This window comes from Canis aureus, chromosome 33 (genome assembly GCF_053574225.1).
Source record: "Canis aureus isolate CA01 chromosome 33, VMU_Caureus_v.1.0, whole genome shotgun sequence".
Taxonomy (NCBI): Eukaryota; Metazoa; Chordata; class Mammalia; order Carnivora; family Canidae; genus Canis; species Canis aureus.
Genome location: NC_135643.1, coordinates 42,495,436 through 42,513,463, shown reverse-complemented (window position 1 = coordinate 42,513,463; position 18,028 = coordinate 42,495,436).

Genomic DNA, 18,028 nt, shown 5'->3' with positions numbered 1-18,028 from the left:
CTTGTGGTAGACAGGTGCAACATACTAAGTTCCATATGTGAGATGGTAGCTGAACGCCTTGTCCAAAAGCATCTTACTTCTGAGAGTTGAGCCCACCCTCAGTCCCTCACAGTTCCACACTGCCTGCAGAGTGAGTTTCACACGTCTTCACCTGAGACGATTGCCAGAGGCTTCTGAGTACAAGTTAACAATGCAGACCTGGAGGGTATCTCCAGGTGCAGTAGAGTGGTAATCTTGGAACCTCCTGACTCAGAGTACTGCTACCTTCTCACTGCCATAGGAATGCAGCTAGTGGACAGCTGGCTTCAAGACATGCTTCCCTGTGAGAGCTGAGGACAGGGCAGAACCCTCCCGCATCCTGCCTGACTGTAGGAGTAGCTGCTAACATCCTTATGTTAGTGGCTGGGAGAGGTTGCGGGAAAAGCATGTGTGAGAACTAGGCCTGAACTCCCGTGTATCTGAGTTGAATAAGGCGATTTCCAATGGCCTTCTTCAATCACAGTGTAGCTAGGTTCCAACTCCCATGTCTGAGTGGGAAGCCGACATCTGCCTCCCATGTATATACACTTCTGAGAGTTGAGCTTATGGCCTGTACCTCCACATCCAGCCTGCTGGTACCCTTGGCTTCTAAAAGGCCTAGGCTCGCTGTTTGACAGAAGTGCTGGGAGAGGTAATTGGAATCACCCGGCACACAAGACTAGTGCCTCCAAGCTCAGTTCAGCGATTTCCTAGTAATTCCTGTGGTAGACTGGTGCTACATACTAAGTTCCATACGTGAGAGGGTAGCTGAACGACTTGTCCAAAACCATCTAACTTCTGAGAGTTGAGCTCAGCCTCAGTCCCTCACAGTTCCACACTGCCTGCAGAGTGAGTTTCGCAGGTCTTCAGCAGAGACGTTTGCCAGAGGCTTCTGAGACGCAGGGTAACAATGCAGACCTGGAGGGTATCACCAGGTGCAGTCGACTGGTAATCTTGGAACCTCCTGACTCAGAATACTGCTACCTTCTCACTGCCAAAGGAATGCAGCTACTTGACAGCTGGCTTCAAGACATGCTTCCCTGTGAGAGCTGAGGACAGGGCAGAACCCTCCCGCATGCTGCCTGACTGTAGGAGTAGCTGCTAACATCCTAATGTTAGTGGCTGGGAGAGGTTGCGGGAAAAGCATGTGTGAGCACTGGGCCTGAACTCCCGTGTATCTGAGTTGAATACAGCGATTTCCAACGACTTTCCTCAACCAGAGTGTAGCTAGGTTCCAAATACCATGTACGAGCGGGTAGCAGACATCTGCCTCCCATGCATACACACCTCTGAGAGTTGAGCTTATGGCCTCTACCTCCACATCCAGCCTGCTGGTACCCTTGGCTTCTAAAAGGCCTAGGCTCGCTGTTTGACGGAAGTGCTGGGAGAGGTAATTGGAATCTCCCGGCACACAAGACGAGTGCCTCCAAGCTCAATTCACGATTTCCCAGTAATTCTTGTGGTAGACAGGTGCTACATACTAAGTTCCATATGTGAGAAGGTAGCTGAACGCCTTGTCCAAAAGCATCTTACTTCTGAGAGTTGAGCAAATCCTCAGTCCCTCACACTTCCACACTGCCTGCAGAGTGAGTTTCACACGTCTTCACCAGAGACGATTGCCAGAGGCTTCTGAGTACAAGTTAACAATGATGACCTGGAGGGTATCTCCAGGTGCAGTAGAGTGGTAATCTTGGAACCTCCTGACTCAGAGTACTGCTACCTTCTCACTGCCATAGGAATGCAGCTAGTTGACAGCTGGCTTCAAGACATGCTTCCCTGTGAGAGCTGAGGACAGGGCAGAACCCTCACGCATCCTGCCTGACTGTAGGAGTAGCTGCTAACATCCTTATGTTAGTGGCTGGGAGAGTTTCTGGGAGAGTTTGCGGGAAAAGCATGTGTGAGCACTGGGCCTGAACTCCCGTGTATCTGAGTTCAATACAGCGATTTCCAATGGCCTTCTTCAATCACAGTGTAGCTAGGTTCCAACTCCCATGTCCGAGTGGGAAGCCGACATCTGCCTCCCATGTATATACACTTCTGAGAGTTGAGCTTATGTCCTGTACCTCCACATCCAGCCTGCTGGTACCCTTGGCTTCTAAAAGGCCTAGGCTCGCTGTTTGACAGAAGTGCTGGGAGAGGTAATTGGAATCACCCGGCACACAAGACTAGTGCCTCCAAGCTCAGTTCAGCGATTTCCTAGTAATTCCTGTGGTAGACTGGTGCTACATACTAAGTTCCATACGTGAGAGGGTAGCTGAACGCCTTGTCCAAAACCATCTTACTTCTGAGAGTTGAGCTCACCCTCAGTCCCTCACAGTTCCACACTGCCTGCAGAGTGAGTTTCGCAGGTCTTCAGCAGAGACGTTTGCCAGAGGCTTCTGAGACGCAGGGTAACAATGCAGACCTGGATGGTATCCCCAGGTGCAGTCGACTGGTAATCTTGGAACCTCCTGACTCAGAATACTGCTACCTTCTCACTGCCATAGGAATGCAGGTTGTTGACAGCTAGCTGGCTTCAAGACATGCTTCCCTGAGAGAGCTGAGGACAGGGCAGAACCCTCCCGCATGCTGCCTGACTGTAGGAGTAGCTGGTAACATCCTAATGTTAGTGGCTGGGAGAGGTTGCGGGAAAAGCATGTGTGAGCACTGGGCCTGAACTCCCGTGTATCTTAGTTGAATACAGCGATTTCCAACGTCTTTCCTCAACCAGAGTGTAGCTAGTGTCCAAATCCCATGTACGAGCGGGTAGCAGACATCTGCCTCCAATGCATACACACTTCTGAGAGTTGAGCTTATGGCCTGTACCTCCCCATCCAGCCTGCTGGTACCCTTGGCTTCTAAAAGGCCTAGGCTCGCTGTTTGACGGAAGTGCTGGGAGAGGTAATTGGAATCTCCCGGCACACAAGACGAGTGCCTCCAAGCTCAATTCACGATTTCCCAGTAATTCTTGTGGTAGACAGGTGCTACATACTAAGTTCCATATGTGAGAAGGTAGCTGAACGCCTTGTCCAAAAGCATCTTACTTCTGAGAGTTGAGCCCACCCTCAGTCCCTCACACTTCCACACTGCCTGCAGAGTGAGTTTCACACGTCTTCACCAGAGACGATTGCCAGAGGCTTCTGAGTACAAGTTAACAATGCAGACCTGGAGGGTATCTCCAGGTGCAGTAGAGTGGTAATCTTGGAACCTCCTGACTCAGAGTACTGCTACCTTCTCACTGCCATAGGAATGCAGCTAGTTGACAGCTGGCTTCAAGACATGCTTCCCTGTGAGAGCTGAGGACAGGGCAGAACCCTCCCGCATCCTGCCTGACTGTAGGAGTAGCTGCTAACATCCTTATGTTAGTGGGTGGGAGAGATAGCGGGAAAAGCATGTGTGAGCACTAGGCCTGAACTCCCGTGTATCTGAGTTGAATACAGCGATTTCCAATGGCCTTCTTCAATCACAGTGTAGCTAGGTTCCAACACCATGTCCGAGTGGGTAGCAGACATCTGCCTCCCATGCATGTACACTTCTGAGAGTTGAGCTTATGGCCTGTAACTCCACATCCAGCCTGCTGGTACCCTTGCTTCTAAAAGGCCTAGGCTCGCTGTTTGACAGAAGTGCTGGGAGAGGTAATTGGAATCACCCGGCACACAAGACTAGTGCCTCCAAGCTCAGTTCAGCGATTTCCTAGTAATTCCTGTGGTAGACTGGTGCTACATACTAAGTTCCATACGTGAGAGGGTAGCTGAACGCCTTGTCCAAAACCATCTTACTTCTGAGAGTTGAGCTCAGCCTCAGTCCCTCACAGTTCCACACTGCCTGCAGAGTGAGTTTCGCAGGTCTTCAGCAGAGACGTTTGCCAGAGGCTTCTGAGACGCAGGGTAACAATGCAGACCTGGAGGGTATCCCCAGGTGCAGTCGACTGGTAATCTTGGAACCTCCTGACTCAGAATACTGCTACCTTCTCACTGCCATAGGAATGCAGCTAGTTGACAGCTAGCTGGCTTCAAGACATGCTTCCCTGAGGGAGCTCAGGACAGGGCAGAACCCTCCCGCATGCTGCCTGACTGTAGGAGTAGCTGCTAACATCCTAATGTTAATGGCTGGGAGAGGTTGCGGGAAAAGCATGTGTGAGCACTGGGCCTGAACTCCCGTGTATCTGAGTTGAATACAGCGATTTCCAACGACTTTCCTCAACCAGAGTGTAGCTAGGGTCCAAATCCCATGTACGAGCGGGTAGCAGACATCTGCCTCCCATGCATACACACTTCTGAGAGTTGAGCTTATGGCCTGTACCTCCACATCCAGCCTGCTGGTACCCTTGGCTTCTAAAAGGCCTGGGCTCGCTGTTTGACGGAAGTGCTGGGAGAGGTAATTGGAATCTCCCGGCACACAAGACGAGTGCCTCCAAGCTCAATTCACGATTTCCCAGTAATTCTTGTGGTAGACAGGTGCTACATACTAAGTTCCATATGTGAGAAGGTAGCTGACGCCTTGTCCAAAAGCATCTTACTTCTGAGAGTTGAGCAAACCCTCAGTCCCTCACACTTCCACACTGCCTGCAGAGTGAGTTTCACACGTCTTCACCAGAGACGATTGCAGAGGCTTCTGAGTACAAGTTAACAATGCAGACCTGGAGGGTATCTCCAGGTGCAGTAGAGTGGTAATCTTGGAACCTCCTGACTTAGAGTACTGCTACCTTCTCACTGCCATAGGAATGCAGCTAGTTGACAGCTGGCTTCAAGACATGCTTCCCTGTGAGAGCTGAGGACAGGGCAGAACCGTCCCGCATCCTGCCTGACTGTAGGAGTAGCTGCTAACATCCTTATGTTAGTGGCTGGGAGAGGTTGGGGGAAAAGCATGTGTGAGAACTTGGCCTGAACTCCCGTGTATCTGAGTTGAATACAGCGATTTCCAATGGCCTTCTTCAATCACAGTGTAGCTAGGTTCCAACTCCCATGTCCGAGTGGGAAGCCGACATCTGCCTCCCATGTATATACACTTCTGAGAGTTGAGCTTATGGCCTGTACCTCCACATCCAGCCTGCTGGTACCCTTGGCTTCTAAAAGGCCTAGGCTCGCTGTTTGACGGAAGTGCTGGGAGAGGTAATTGGAATCACCCGGCACACAAGACTAGTGCCTCCAAGCTCAGTTCAGCGATTTCCTAGTAATTCCTTTGGTAGACTGGTGCTACATACTAAGTTCCATACGTGAGAGGGTACCTGAACGCCTTGTCCAAATCCATCTTACTTCTGAGAGTTGAGCTCACCCTCAGTCCCTCTCAGTTCCACACTGCCTGCAGAATGAGTTTCGCAGGTCTTCAGCAGAGACGTTTGCCAGAGGCTTCTGAGACGCAGGGTAACAATGCAGACCTGGAGGGTATCCCCAGGTGCAGAAGACTGGTAATCTTGGAACCTCCAGACTCAGAGTACTGTTACCTTCTCACTGCCATAGGAATGCAGCTAGTTGACAGCTGGCTTCAAGACATGCTTCCTTGTGAGAGCTGAGGAAAGGGCAGAACCCTCCCGCATCCTGCCTGACTGTAGGAGTAGCTGCTAACATCCTTATGTTAGTGGCTGGGATAGGTTGCGGGAAAAGCATGTGTGAGCACTGGGCCTGAACTCACGTGTATCTGAGTTGAATACAGCGATTTCCAACGGCTTTCCTCAACCAGAGTGTTGCTAGGGTCCAAATCCCCTGTACGAGCGGGTAGCAGACATCTGCCTCCCATGCATACACACTTCTGAGAGTTGAGCTTATGGCCTGTACCTCCACATCCAGCCTGCTGGTACCCTTGGCTTCTAAAAGACCTAGGCTCGCTGTTTGACGGAAGTGCTGGGAGAGGTAATTGGAATCTCCCGGCACACAAGACGAGTGCCTCCAAGCTCAATTCAAGATTTCCCAGTAATTCTTGTGGTAGACAGGTGCTACATACTAAGTTCCATATGTGAGAAGGTAGCTGAACGCCTTGTCCAAAAGCATCTTACTTCTGAGAGTTGAGCACACCCTCAGTCCCTCACACTTGCACACTGCCTGCAGAGTGAGTTTCACACGTCTTCACCAGAGACGATTGCCAGAGGCTTGTGAGTACAAGTTAACAATGCAGACCTGGATGGTATCTCCAGGTGCAGTAGAGTGGTAATCTTGGAACCTCCTGACTCAGACTACTGCTACCTTCTCACTGCCATAGGAAAGCAGCTAGTTGACAGCTGGCTTCAAGACATGCTTCCCTGAGAGAGCTGAGGACAGGGCAGAACCCTCCCGCATCCTGCCTGACTGTAGGAGTAGCTGCTAACATCCTAATGTTAGCGGCTGGGTGAGGTTGCGGGAAAAGCATGTGTGAGCACTGGGCCTGAACTCCCGTGTATCTGAGTTGAATACAGCGATTTCCAACGACTTTCCTCAACCAGAGTGTAGCTAGGTTCCAAATCCCATGTACGAGCGGGTAGCAGACATCTGCCTCCCATGCATACACACTTCTGAGAGTTGAGCTTATGCCCTGTACCTCCACATCCAGCCTGCTGGTACCCTTGGCTTCTAAAAGGCCTAGGCTCGCTGTTTGACGGAAGTGCTGGGAGAGGTAATTGGAATGTCCCGGCACACAAGACGAGTGCCTCCAAGCTCAATTCACGATTTCCCAGTAATTCTTGTGGTAGACAGGTGCTACATACTAAGTTCCATATGTGAGAAGGTAGCTGAACGCCTTGTCCAAAAGCATCTTACTTCTGAGAGTTGAGCTCACCCTCAGTCGCTCACAGTTCCACACTGCCTGCAGAGTGAGTTTCACACGTCTTCACCAGAGACGATTGCCAGAGGCTTCTGAGTACAAGTTAACAATGCAGACCTGGAGGGTATCTCCAGGTGCAGTAGAGTGGTAATCTTGGAACCTCCTTACTCAGAGTACTGCTACCTTCTCACTGCCATAGGAATGCAGCTAGTTGACAGCTGGCTTCAGGACATGCTTCCCTGTGAGAGCTGAGGAAAGGGCAGAACCCTCCCGCATCCTGCCTGACTGTAGGAGTAGCTGCTAACATCCTAATGTTAGTGGCTGGGAGAGGTTGCGGGAAAAGCATGTGTGAGCACTGGGCCTGAACTCCCGTGTATCTGAGTTGAATACAGCGATTTCCAACGGCTTTCCTCAACCAGAGTGTAGCTAGGTTCCAAATCCCATGTAGGAGCGGGTAGCAGACATCTGCCTCCCATGCATACACACTTCTGAGAGTTGAGCTTATGGCCTGTATCTCCACAGCCAGCCTGCTGGTACACTTGGCTTCTAAAAGACCTAGGCTCGCTGTTTGACGGAAGTGCTGGGAGAGGTAATTGGAATCTCCCGGCACACAAGACGAGTGCCTCCAAGCTCAATTCACGATTTCCCAGTAATTCTTGTGGTAGACATGTGCTACTTACTAAGTTCCATATGTGAGAAGGTAGCTGAACGCCTTGTCCAAAAGCATCGTACTTCTGAAGTTTGAGCTCACCCTCAGTCCCTCACAGTTCCACACTGCCTGCAGAGTGAGTTTCACACATCTTCACCAGAGACGATTGCCAGAGGCTTCTGAGTACAAGTTAACAATGCAGACCTGGAGGGTATCTCCAGCTGCAGTAGAGTGGTAATCTTGGAACCTCCTGACTCAGAGTACTGCTACCTTCTCACTGCCATAGGAATGCAGCTAGTTGACAGCTGGCTTCAAGACATGCTTCCCTGTGAGAGCTGAGGACAGGGCAGAACCTCCCGCATCCTGCCTGACTGTAGGAGTAGCTGCTAACATCCTTATGTTAGTGGCTGTGAGAGGTTGCGAGAAAAGCATGTGTGAGCACTGGGCCTGAAATCCCGTGTATCTGAGTTGAATACAGCGATTTCCAATGGCCTTGTTCAATCATAGTGTAGCCAGGTTCCAACTCCCATGTCTGAGTGGGTAGCAGACATCTGCCTCCCATGCATACACACTTCTGAGAGTTGAGCTTATGGCCTGTACCTCCACATCCAGGCTGCTGGTACCCTTGGCTTCTAAAAGGCCTAGGCTCGCTGTTTGACGGAAGTGCTGGGAGAGGTAATTGGAATCACCCGGCACACAAGACTAGTCCCTCCAAGCTCAGTTCAGCGATTTCCTAGTAATTCCTGTGGTAGACTGGTGCTACATACTAAGTTCCATACGTGAGAGGGTAGCTGAACGCCTTGTCCAAAACCATCTTACTTCTGAGAGTTGAGCTCAGCCTCAGTCCCTCACAGTTCCACACTGCCAGCAGAGTGAGTTTCGCAGGTCTTCAGCAGAGACGTTTGCTAGAGGCTTCTGAGACGCAGGGTAACAATTGAGACCTGGAGCGTATCCCCAGGTGCAGTAGACTGGTAATCTTGGAACCTCCTGACTCAGACTACTGCTACCTTCTCACTGCCATAGGAATGCAGCTAGTTGACAGCTGGCTTCAAGTCATGCTTCCCTGTGAGAGCTGAGGACAGGGCAGAACACTCCCGCATCCTGCCTGACTGTAGGAGTAGCTGCTAACATCCTTATGTTAGTGGCTGGGAGAGGTTGTGGGAAAAGCATGTGTGAGCACTGGGCCTGAACTCCCGTGTATCTGAGTTTAATACAGCGATTTCCAATGGCCTTCTTCAATCACAATATAGCTAGGTTCCAAATCCCATGTCCGAGTGGGTAGCAGACATCTGCCTCCCATGCATACACACTTCTGAGAGTTGAGCTTATGGCCTGTACCTCCACATCCAGCCTGCTGGTACCCTTGGCTTCTAAAAGGCCTAGGCTCGCTGTTTGACGGAAGTGCTGGGAGAGGTAATTGGAATCTCCCGGCACACAAGACGAGTGCCTCCAAGCTCAATTCACGATTTCCCAGTAATTCTTGTGGTAGACAGGTGCTACATACTAAGTTCCATATGTGAGATGGTAGCTGAACGCCTTGTCCAAAAGCATCTTACTTCTGAGAGTTGAGCCCACCCTCAGTCCCTCACAGTTCCACACTGCCTGCAGAGTGAGTTTCACACGTCTTCACCGGAGACGATTGCCAGAGGCTTTTGAGTACAAGTTAACAATGCAGACCTGGAGGGTATCTCCAGGTGCAGTAGAGTGGTAAACTTGGAACCTCCTGACTCAGAGTACTGTTACCTTCTCACTGCCATAGGAATGCAGCTAGTTGACAGCTGGCTTCAAGACATGCTTCCCTGTGAGAGCTGAGGACAGGGCAGAACCCTCCCCCATCCTGCCTGACTGTAGGATTAGCTGCTAACATCCTAATGTTAGTGGCTGGGAGAGGTTGCGTTAAAAGCATTTGTGAGCACTGGGCCTGAACTCCCGTGTATCTGAGTTGAATACAGCGATTTCCAACGGCTTTCCTCAACCAGAGTGTAGCTAGGTTCAAATCCCATGTACGATCGGGTAGCAGACATCTGCCTCCCATGCATACACACTTCTGAGAGTTGAGCTTATGGCCTGTACCTCCACATCCAGCCTGCTGGTACCCTTGGCTTCTAAAAGGCCTAGACTCGCTGTTTGACGGAAGTGCTGGGAGAGGTAATTGGAATCACCCGGCACACAAGACTAGTGCCTCCAAGATCAGTTCAGCGATTTCCTAGTAATTCCTGTGGTAGACTGGTGCTACATACTAAGTTCCATACGTGAGAGTGTAGCTGAACGCCTTGTCCAAAACCATCTTACTTCTGAGAGTTGAGCTCAGCCTCAGTCCCTCACAGTTCCACACTGCCTGCAGAGTGAGTTTCGCAGGTCTTCAGCAGAGACGTTTGCCAGAGGCTTCTGAGACGCAGGGTAACAATGCAGACCTGGAGGGTATCCCCAGGTGCAGTCGACTGGTAATCTTGGAACCTCCTGACTCAGAGTACTGCTACCTTCTCACTGCCATAGGAATGCAGCTAGTTGACAGCTGGCTTCAAGACATGCTTCCCTCTATAGCTGAGGACAGGGCAGAACCCTACCGCATCCTGCCTGACTGTAGGAGTAGCTGCTAACATCCTTATGTTAGTGGCTGGTAGAGGTTGCGGGAAAAGCATGTGTGAGCACTGGGCCTGAACTCCCGTGTATCTAAGTTGAATACAGCGATTCCAACGGCTTTCCTCAACCAGAGTGTAGCTAGGTTCCAAATCCCATGTACGAGAGGGTAGCAGACATCTGCCTCCCATGCATACACACTTCTGAGAGTTGAGCTTATGGCCTGTACCTCCACATCCAGCCTGCTGGTACCATTGGCTTCTAAAAGGCCTAGGCTCGCTGTTTGACGGAAGTTCTGGGAGAGGTAATTGGAATCTCCCGGCACACAAGACGAGTGCCTCTAAGCTCAATTCACGATTTCCCAGTAATTCTTGAGGTAGACAGGTGCTACATACTAAGTTCCATATGTGAGAAGGTAGCTGAACGCCTTGTCCAAAAGCATCTTACCTCTGAGAGTTGAGCCCACCCTCAGTCCCTCACAGTTCCACACTGCCTGCAGAGTGAGTTTCACACATCTTCACCAGAGACGATTGCCAGAGGCTTCTGAGTACAAGTTAACAATGCACACCTGGAAGGTATCTCCAGCTGCAGTAGAGTGGTAATCTTGGAACCTCCTGACTCAGACTACTGCTACCTTCTCACTGCCATAGGAATGCAGCTAGTTGACAGCTGGCTTCAAGACATGCTTCCCTGTGAGAGCTGAGGACAGGGCAGTACCCTCCCGCATCCTGCCTGACTGTAGGAGTAGCTGCTAACATCCTTATGTTAGTGGCTGGGAGAGGTTGCGGGAAAAGCATGTGTGAGCACTGGGCCTGAACTCCCGTGTATCTGAGTTGAATACAGCGATTTCCAACGGCTTTCCTCAACCAGAGTGTAGCTAGGTTCCAAATCCCATGTAGGAGCGGGTAGCAGACATCTGCCTCCCATGCATACACACTTCTGAGAGTTGAGCCAATGGCCTGTACCTCCACAGCCAGCCTGCTGGTACACTTGGCTTCTAAAAGACCTAGGCTCGCTGTTTGACGGAAGTGCTGGGAGAGGTAATTGGAATCTCCCGGCACACAAGACGAGTGCCTCCAAGCTCAATTCACGATTTCCCAGTAATTCTTGTGGTAGACATGTGCTACATACTAAGTTCCATATGTGAGAAGGTAGCTGAACGCCTTGTCCAAAACCATCTTACTTCTGAGAGTTGAGCTCACCCTCAGTCCCTCACAGTTCCACACTGCCTGCAGAGTGAGTTTCAAACATCTTCACCAGAGACGATTGCCAGAGGCTTCTGAGTACAAGTTAACAATGCAGACCTGGAGGGTATCTCCAGCTGCAGTAGAGTGGTAATCTTGGAACCTCCTGACTCAGAGTACTGCTACCTTCTCACTGCCATAGGAATGCAGCTAGTTGACAGCTGGCTTCAAGACATGCTTCCCTGTGAGAGCTGAGGACAGGGCAGAACACTCCCGCATCCTGCCTGACTGTAGGAGTAGCTGCTAACATCCTAATGTTAGTGGCTGGGACAGGTTGCGGGAAAAGCATGTGTGAGCACTGGGCCTGAACTCCCGTGTATCTGAGTTGAATACAGCGATTTCCAATGGACTTCTTCAATCACAGTGTAGCCAGTTTCCAACTCCCATGTCCGAGTGGGTAGCAGACATCTGCCTCCCATGCAAACACACTTATGAGAGTTGAGCTTATAGCCTGTACCTCCACATCCAGCCTGCTGGTACCCTTGGCTTCTAAAAGGCCTAGGCTCGCTGTTTGACGGAAGTGCTGGGAGAGGTAATTGGAATCACCCGGCACACAAGACTAGTGCCTCCAAGTTCAGTTCAGGGATTTCCTAGTAATTCCTGTGGTAGACTGGTGCTACATACTAAGTTCCATACCTGAGAGGGTAGCTGAACGCCTTGTCCAAACCATCTTACTTCTGAGAGTTGAGCTCAGCCTCAGTCCCTCACAGTTCCACACTGCCTGCAGAGTGAGTTTCGCAGGTCTTCAGCAGAGACGTTTGCCAGAGGCTTCTGAGACGCAGGGTAACAATGCAGACCTGGAGGGTATCCCCAGGTGCAGTAGACTGGTAATCTTGGAACCTCCTGACTCAGAATACTGCTACCTTCTCACTGTCTTAGAAATGCAGCTAGTTGACAGCTAGCTGGCTTCAAGACATGCTTCCCTGAGAGAGCTGAGGACAGGGCAGAACCCTCCCGCATCCTGCCTGACTGTAGGAGTAGCTGCTAACATCCTAATGTTAGTGGCTGGGAGAGGTTGCGGGAAAAGCATGTGTGAGCACTGGGCCTGAACTCCCGTGTATCTGAGTTGAATACAGCGATTTCCAACGGCTTTCCTCAACCAGAGTGTAGCTAGTTTCCAAATCCCATGTACGAGCGGGTAGCAGACATCTGCCTCCCATGCATACACACTTCTGAGAGTTGAGCTTATGGCCTGTACCTCCACATCCAGCCTGCTGGTACCCTTGGCTCTTAAAAGGCCTAGGCTCGCTGTTTGACGAAAGTGCTGGGAGGGGTAATTGGAATCACCCGGCACACAAGACTAGTGCCTCCAAGCTCAGTTCAGCGATTTCCTAGTAATTCCTGTGGTAGACTGGTGCTACATACTAAGTTCCATACCTGAGAGGGTAGCTGAGCGCCTTGTCCAAAACCATCTTACTTCTGAGAGTTGAGCTCACCCTCAGTCCCTCACAGTTCCACACTGCCTGCAGAGTGAGTTTCGCAGGTCTTCAGCAGAGACGTTTGCCAGAGGCTTCTGAGACGCAGGGTAACAATGCAGACCTGGAGGGTATCCCCAGGTGCAGTCGAATGGTAATCTTGGAACCTCCTGACTCAGAATACTGCTACCTTCTCACTGCCATAGGAATGCAGCTAGTTGACAGCTAGCTGGCTTCAAGACATGCTTCCCTGAGAGAGCTGAGGACAGGGCAGAACCCTCCCGCATGCTGCCTGACTGTAGGAGTAGCTGCTAACATCCTAATGTTAGTGGCTGGGAGAGGTTGCGGGAAAAGCATGTGTGAGCACTGGGCCTGAACTCCCGTGTATCTGAGTTGAATACAGCGATTTCCAACGGCTTACCTCAACCAGAGTGTAGCTAGGATCCAAATACCATGTACGAGCGGGTAGCAGACATCTGCCTCCCATGCATACACACTTCTGAGAGTTGAGCTTATGGCCTGTACCTCCACATCCAGCCTGCTGGTACCCTTGGCTTCTAAAAGGCCTAGGCTCGCTGTTTGACGGAAGTGCTGGGAGAGGTAATTGGAATCTCCCGGCACACAAGACGAGTGCCTCCAAGCTCAATTCACGATTTCCCAGTAATTCTCTTGGTAGACAGGTGCTACATACTAAGTTCCATATGTGAGATGGTAGCTGAACGCCTTGTCCAAAAGCATCTTACTTCTGAGAGTTGAGCCCACCCTCAGTCCCTCACAGTTCCACACTGCCTGCAGAGTGAGTTTCACACGTCTTCACCAGAGACGATTGCCAGAGGCTTCTGAGTACAAGTTAACAATGCAGACCTGGAGGGTATCTCCAGGTGCAGTAGAGTGGTAATCTTGGAACCTCCTGACTCAGAGTACTGCTACCTTCTCACTGCCATCGGAATGCAGCTAGTTGACAGCTGGCTTCAAGACATGCTTCCCTGTGAGAGCTGAGGACAGGGCAGAACCCTCCCGCATCCTGCCTGACTGTAGGAGTAGCTGCTAACATCCTTATGTTAGTGGCTGGGAGAGGTTGCGCGAAAAGCATGTGTGAGCACTGGGCCTGAACTCCCGTGTATCTGAGTTGAATACAGCGATTTCCAATGGCCTTCTTCAATCACAGTGTAGTTAGGTTCCAACTCCCATGTCCGAGTGGGTACCAGACATTTGCCTCCCATGCATATACACTTCTGAGAGTTGAGCTTATGGCCTGTACCTCCACATCCAGCCTGCTGGTACCCTTGGCTTCTAAAAGGCCTAGGCTCGCTGTTTGACGGAAGTGTTGGGAGAGGTAATTGGAATCACCCGGCACACAAGACTAGTGCCTCCAAGCTCAGTTCAGCGATTTCCTAGTAATTCCTGTGGTAGACTGGTGCTACATACTAAGTTCCATACGTGAGATGGTAGCTGAACGCCTTGTCCAAAACCATCTTACTTCTGAGAGTTGAGCTCAGGCTAAGTCCCTCACAGTTCCACATGCCTGCAAAGTCAGGTTCGCAGGTCTTCAGCAGAGACGTTTGCCAGAGGCTTCTGAGACGCAGGGTAACAAAGCAGACCTTGAGGGTATCCCCAGGTGCAGTAGCCTGGTAATCTTGGAACCTCCTATCTCAGAATACTACTACCTTCTCACTGCCATAGGAATGCAGCTAGTTGACAGCTGGCTTCAAGACATGCTTCCCTGTGAGAGCTGAGGAAAGGGCAGAACCCTCCCGCATCCTGCCTGACTGTAGGAGTAGCTGCTAGCATCCTTATGTTAGTGGCTGGGAGAGGTTGCGCGAAAAGCATGTGTGAGCACTGGGCCTGAACTCCCGTGTATCTGAGTTGAATACAGCGATGTCCAACGGCTTTCCTCAACCAGAGTGTAGCTAGGTTCCAAATCCCATGTACGAGCGGGTAGCAGACATCTGCCTCCCATGCATACACACTTCTGAGAGTTGAGCTTATGGCCTGTACCTCCACATCCAGCCTGCTGGTACCCTTGGCTTCTAAAATGCCTAGGCTCGCTGTTTGACGGAAGTGCTGGGAGAGGTAATTGGAATGTCCCGGCACACTAGATGAGTGCCTCCAAGCTCAATTCACGATTTCCCAGTAATTCTTGTGGTAGACAGGTGCTACATACTAAGTTCCATATGTGAGAAGGTAGCTGAACGCCTTGTCCAAAGCATCTTTCTTCTGAGTGTTGAGCTCACCCTCAATCCCTCACAGTTCCACACTGCCTGCAGAGTGAGTTTCACACGTCTTCACCAGAGACGATTGCCAGAGGCTTCTGAGTACAAGTTAACAATGCAGACCTGGAGGGTATCTCCAGGTTCAGTAGAGTGGTAATCTTGGAACCTCCTGACTCAGAGTACTGCTACCTTCTCACTGCCATAGGTGTGCAGCTAGTTGACAGCTGGCTTCAAGACATGCTTCCCTGTGAGAGCTGAGGACAGGGCAGAACACTCCCGCATCCTGCCTGACTGTAGGAGTAGCTGCTAACATCCTAATGTTAGTGGCTGGGAGAGGTTGCGGGAAAAGCATGTGTGAGCACTGGGCCTGAACTCCCGTGTATCTGAGTTGAATACAGCGATTTCCAATGGACTTCTTCAATCACAGTGTATCCAGTTTCCAACTCCCATGTCCGAGTGGGTAGCAGACATCTGCCTCCCATGCATACACACTTCTGAGAGTTGAGCTTATGGCCTGTACCTCCACATCCAGCCTGCTGGTACCCTTGACTTCTAAAAGGCCTAGGCTCGCTGTTTGACGGAAGTGCTGGGAGAGGTAATTGGAATCTCCCGGCACACAAGACGAGTGCTCCAAGCTCAATTCACGATTTCCCAGTAATTCTTGTTGTAGACAGGTGCTACATACTAAGTTCCATATGTGAGAAGGTAGCTGAAAGCCTTGTCCAAAAGCATCTTACTTCTGAGAGTTGAGCCCACCCTCAGTCCCTCACAGTTCCACACTGCCTGCAGAGTGAGTTTCACACGTCTTCACCAGAGACGATTGCCAGAGGCTTCTGAGTACAAGTTAACAATGCAGACCTGGAGGGTATCTCCAGGTGCAGTAGAGTGGTAATCTTGGAACCACCTGACTCAGAGTACTGCTACCTTCTCACTGCCATAGGAATGCAGCTAGTTGACAGCTGGCTTCAAGACATGCTTCCCTGTGAGAGCTGAGGACAGGGCAGAACCCTCCCGCATGCTGCCTGACTGTAGGAGTAGCTGCTAACATCCTAATGTTAGTGGCTGGGAGAGGTTGCGGGAAAAGCATGTGTGAGCACTGGGCCTGAACTCCCGTGTATCTGAGTTGAATACAGCGATTTCCAACGGCTTTCCTCAACCAGAGTGTAGCTAGGTTCCAAATCCCATGTACGAGCGGGTAGCAGACATCTGCCTCCCATGCATACACACTTCTGAGAGTTGATCTTATGGCCTGTACCTCCACATCCAGCCTGCTGGTACTCTTGGCTTCTAAAAGGCCTAGGCTCGCTGTTTGACGGAAGTGTTGGTAGAGGTAATTGGAATCACCCGGCACACAAGACGAGTGCCTCCAAGCTCAATTCACGATTTCCCAGTAATTCTTGTGGTAGACAGGTGCAACATACTAAGTTCCATATGTGAGATGGTAGCTGAACGCCTTGTCCAAAAGCATCTTACTTCTGAGAGTTGAGCCCACCCTCAGTCCCTCACAGTTCCACACTGCCTGCAGAGTGAGTTTCACACGTCTTCACCTGAGACGATTGCCAGAGGCTTCTGAGTACAAGTTAACAATGCAGACCTGGAGGGTATCTCCAGGTGCAGTAGAGTGGTAATCTTGGAACCTCCTGACTCAGAGTACTGCTACCTTCTCACTGCCATAGGAATGCAGCTAGTGGACAGCTGGCTTCAAGACATGCTTCCCTGTGAGAGCTGAGGACAGGGCAGAACCCTCCCGCATCCTGCCTGACTGTAGGAGTAGCTGCTAACATCCTTATGTTAGTGGCTGGGAGAGGTTGCGGGAAAAGCATGTGTGAGAACTAGGCCTGAACTCCCGTGTATCTGAGTTGAATAAGGCGATTTCCAATGGCCTTCTTCAATCACAGTGTAGCTAGGTTCCAACTCCCATGTCTGAGTGGGAAGCCGACATCTGCCTCCCATGTATATACACTTCTGAGAGTTGAGCTTATGGCCTGTACCTCCACATCCAGCCTGCTGGTACCCTTGGCTTCTAAAAGGCCTAGGCTCGCTGTTTGACAGAAGTGCTGGGAGAGGTAATTGGAATCACCCGGCACACAAGACTAGTGCCTCCAAGCTCAGTTCAGCGATTTCCTAGTAATTCCTGTGGTAGACTGGTGCTACATACTAAGTTCCATACGTGAGAGGGTAGCTGAACGACTTGTCCAAAACCATCTAACTTCTGAGAGTTGAGCTCAGCCTCAGTCCCTCACAGTTCCACACTGCCTGCAGAGTGAGTTTCGCAGGTCTTCAGCAGAGACGTTTGCCAGAGGCTTCTGAGACGCAGGGTAACAATGCAGACCTGGAGGGTATCACCAGGTGCAGTCGACTGGTAATCTTGGAACCTCCTGACTCAGAATACTGCTACCTTCTCACTGCCAAAGGAATGCAGCTACTTGACAGCTGGCTTCAAGACATGCTTCCCTGTGAGAGCTGAGGACAGGGCAGAACCCTCCCGCATGCTGCCTGACTGTAGGAGTAGCTGCTAACATCCTAATGTTAGTGGCTGGGAGAGGTTGCGGGAAAAGCATGTGTGAGCACTGGGCCTGAACTCCCGTGTATCTGAGTTGAATACAGCGATTTCCAACGACTTTCCTCAACCAGAGTGTAGCTAGGTTCCAAATACCATGTACGAGCGGGTAGCAGACATCTGCCTCCCATGCATACACACCTCTGAGAGTTGAGCTTATGGCCTCTACCTCCACATCCAGCCTGCTGGTACCCTTGGCTTCTAAAAGGCCTAGGCTCGCTGTTTGACGGAAGTGCTGGGAGAGGTAATTGGAATCTCCCGGCACACAAGACGAGTGCCTCCAAGCTCAATTCACGATTTCCCAGTAATTCTTGTGGTAGACAGGTGCTACATACTAAGTTCCATATGTGAGAAGGTAGCTGAACGCCTTGTCCAAAAGCATCTTACTTCTGAGAGTTGAGCAAATCCTCAGTCCCTCACACTTCCACACTGCCTGCAGAGTGAGTTTCACACGTCTTCACCAGAGACGATTGCCAGAGGCTTCTGAGTACAAGTTAACAATGATGACCTGGAGGGTATCTCCAGGTGCAGTAGAGTGGTAATCTTGGAACCTCCTGACTCAGAGTACTGCTACCTTCTCACTGCCATAGGAATGCAGCTAGTTGACAGCTGGCTTCAAGACATGCTTCCCTGTGAGA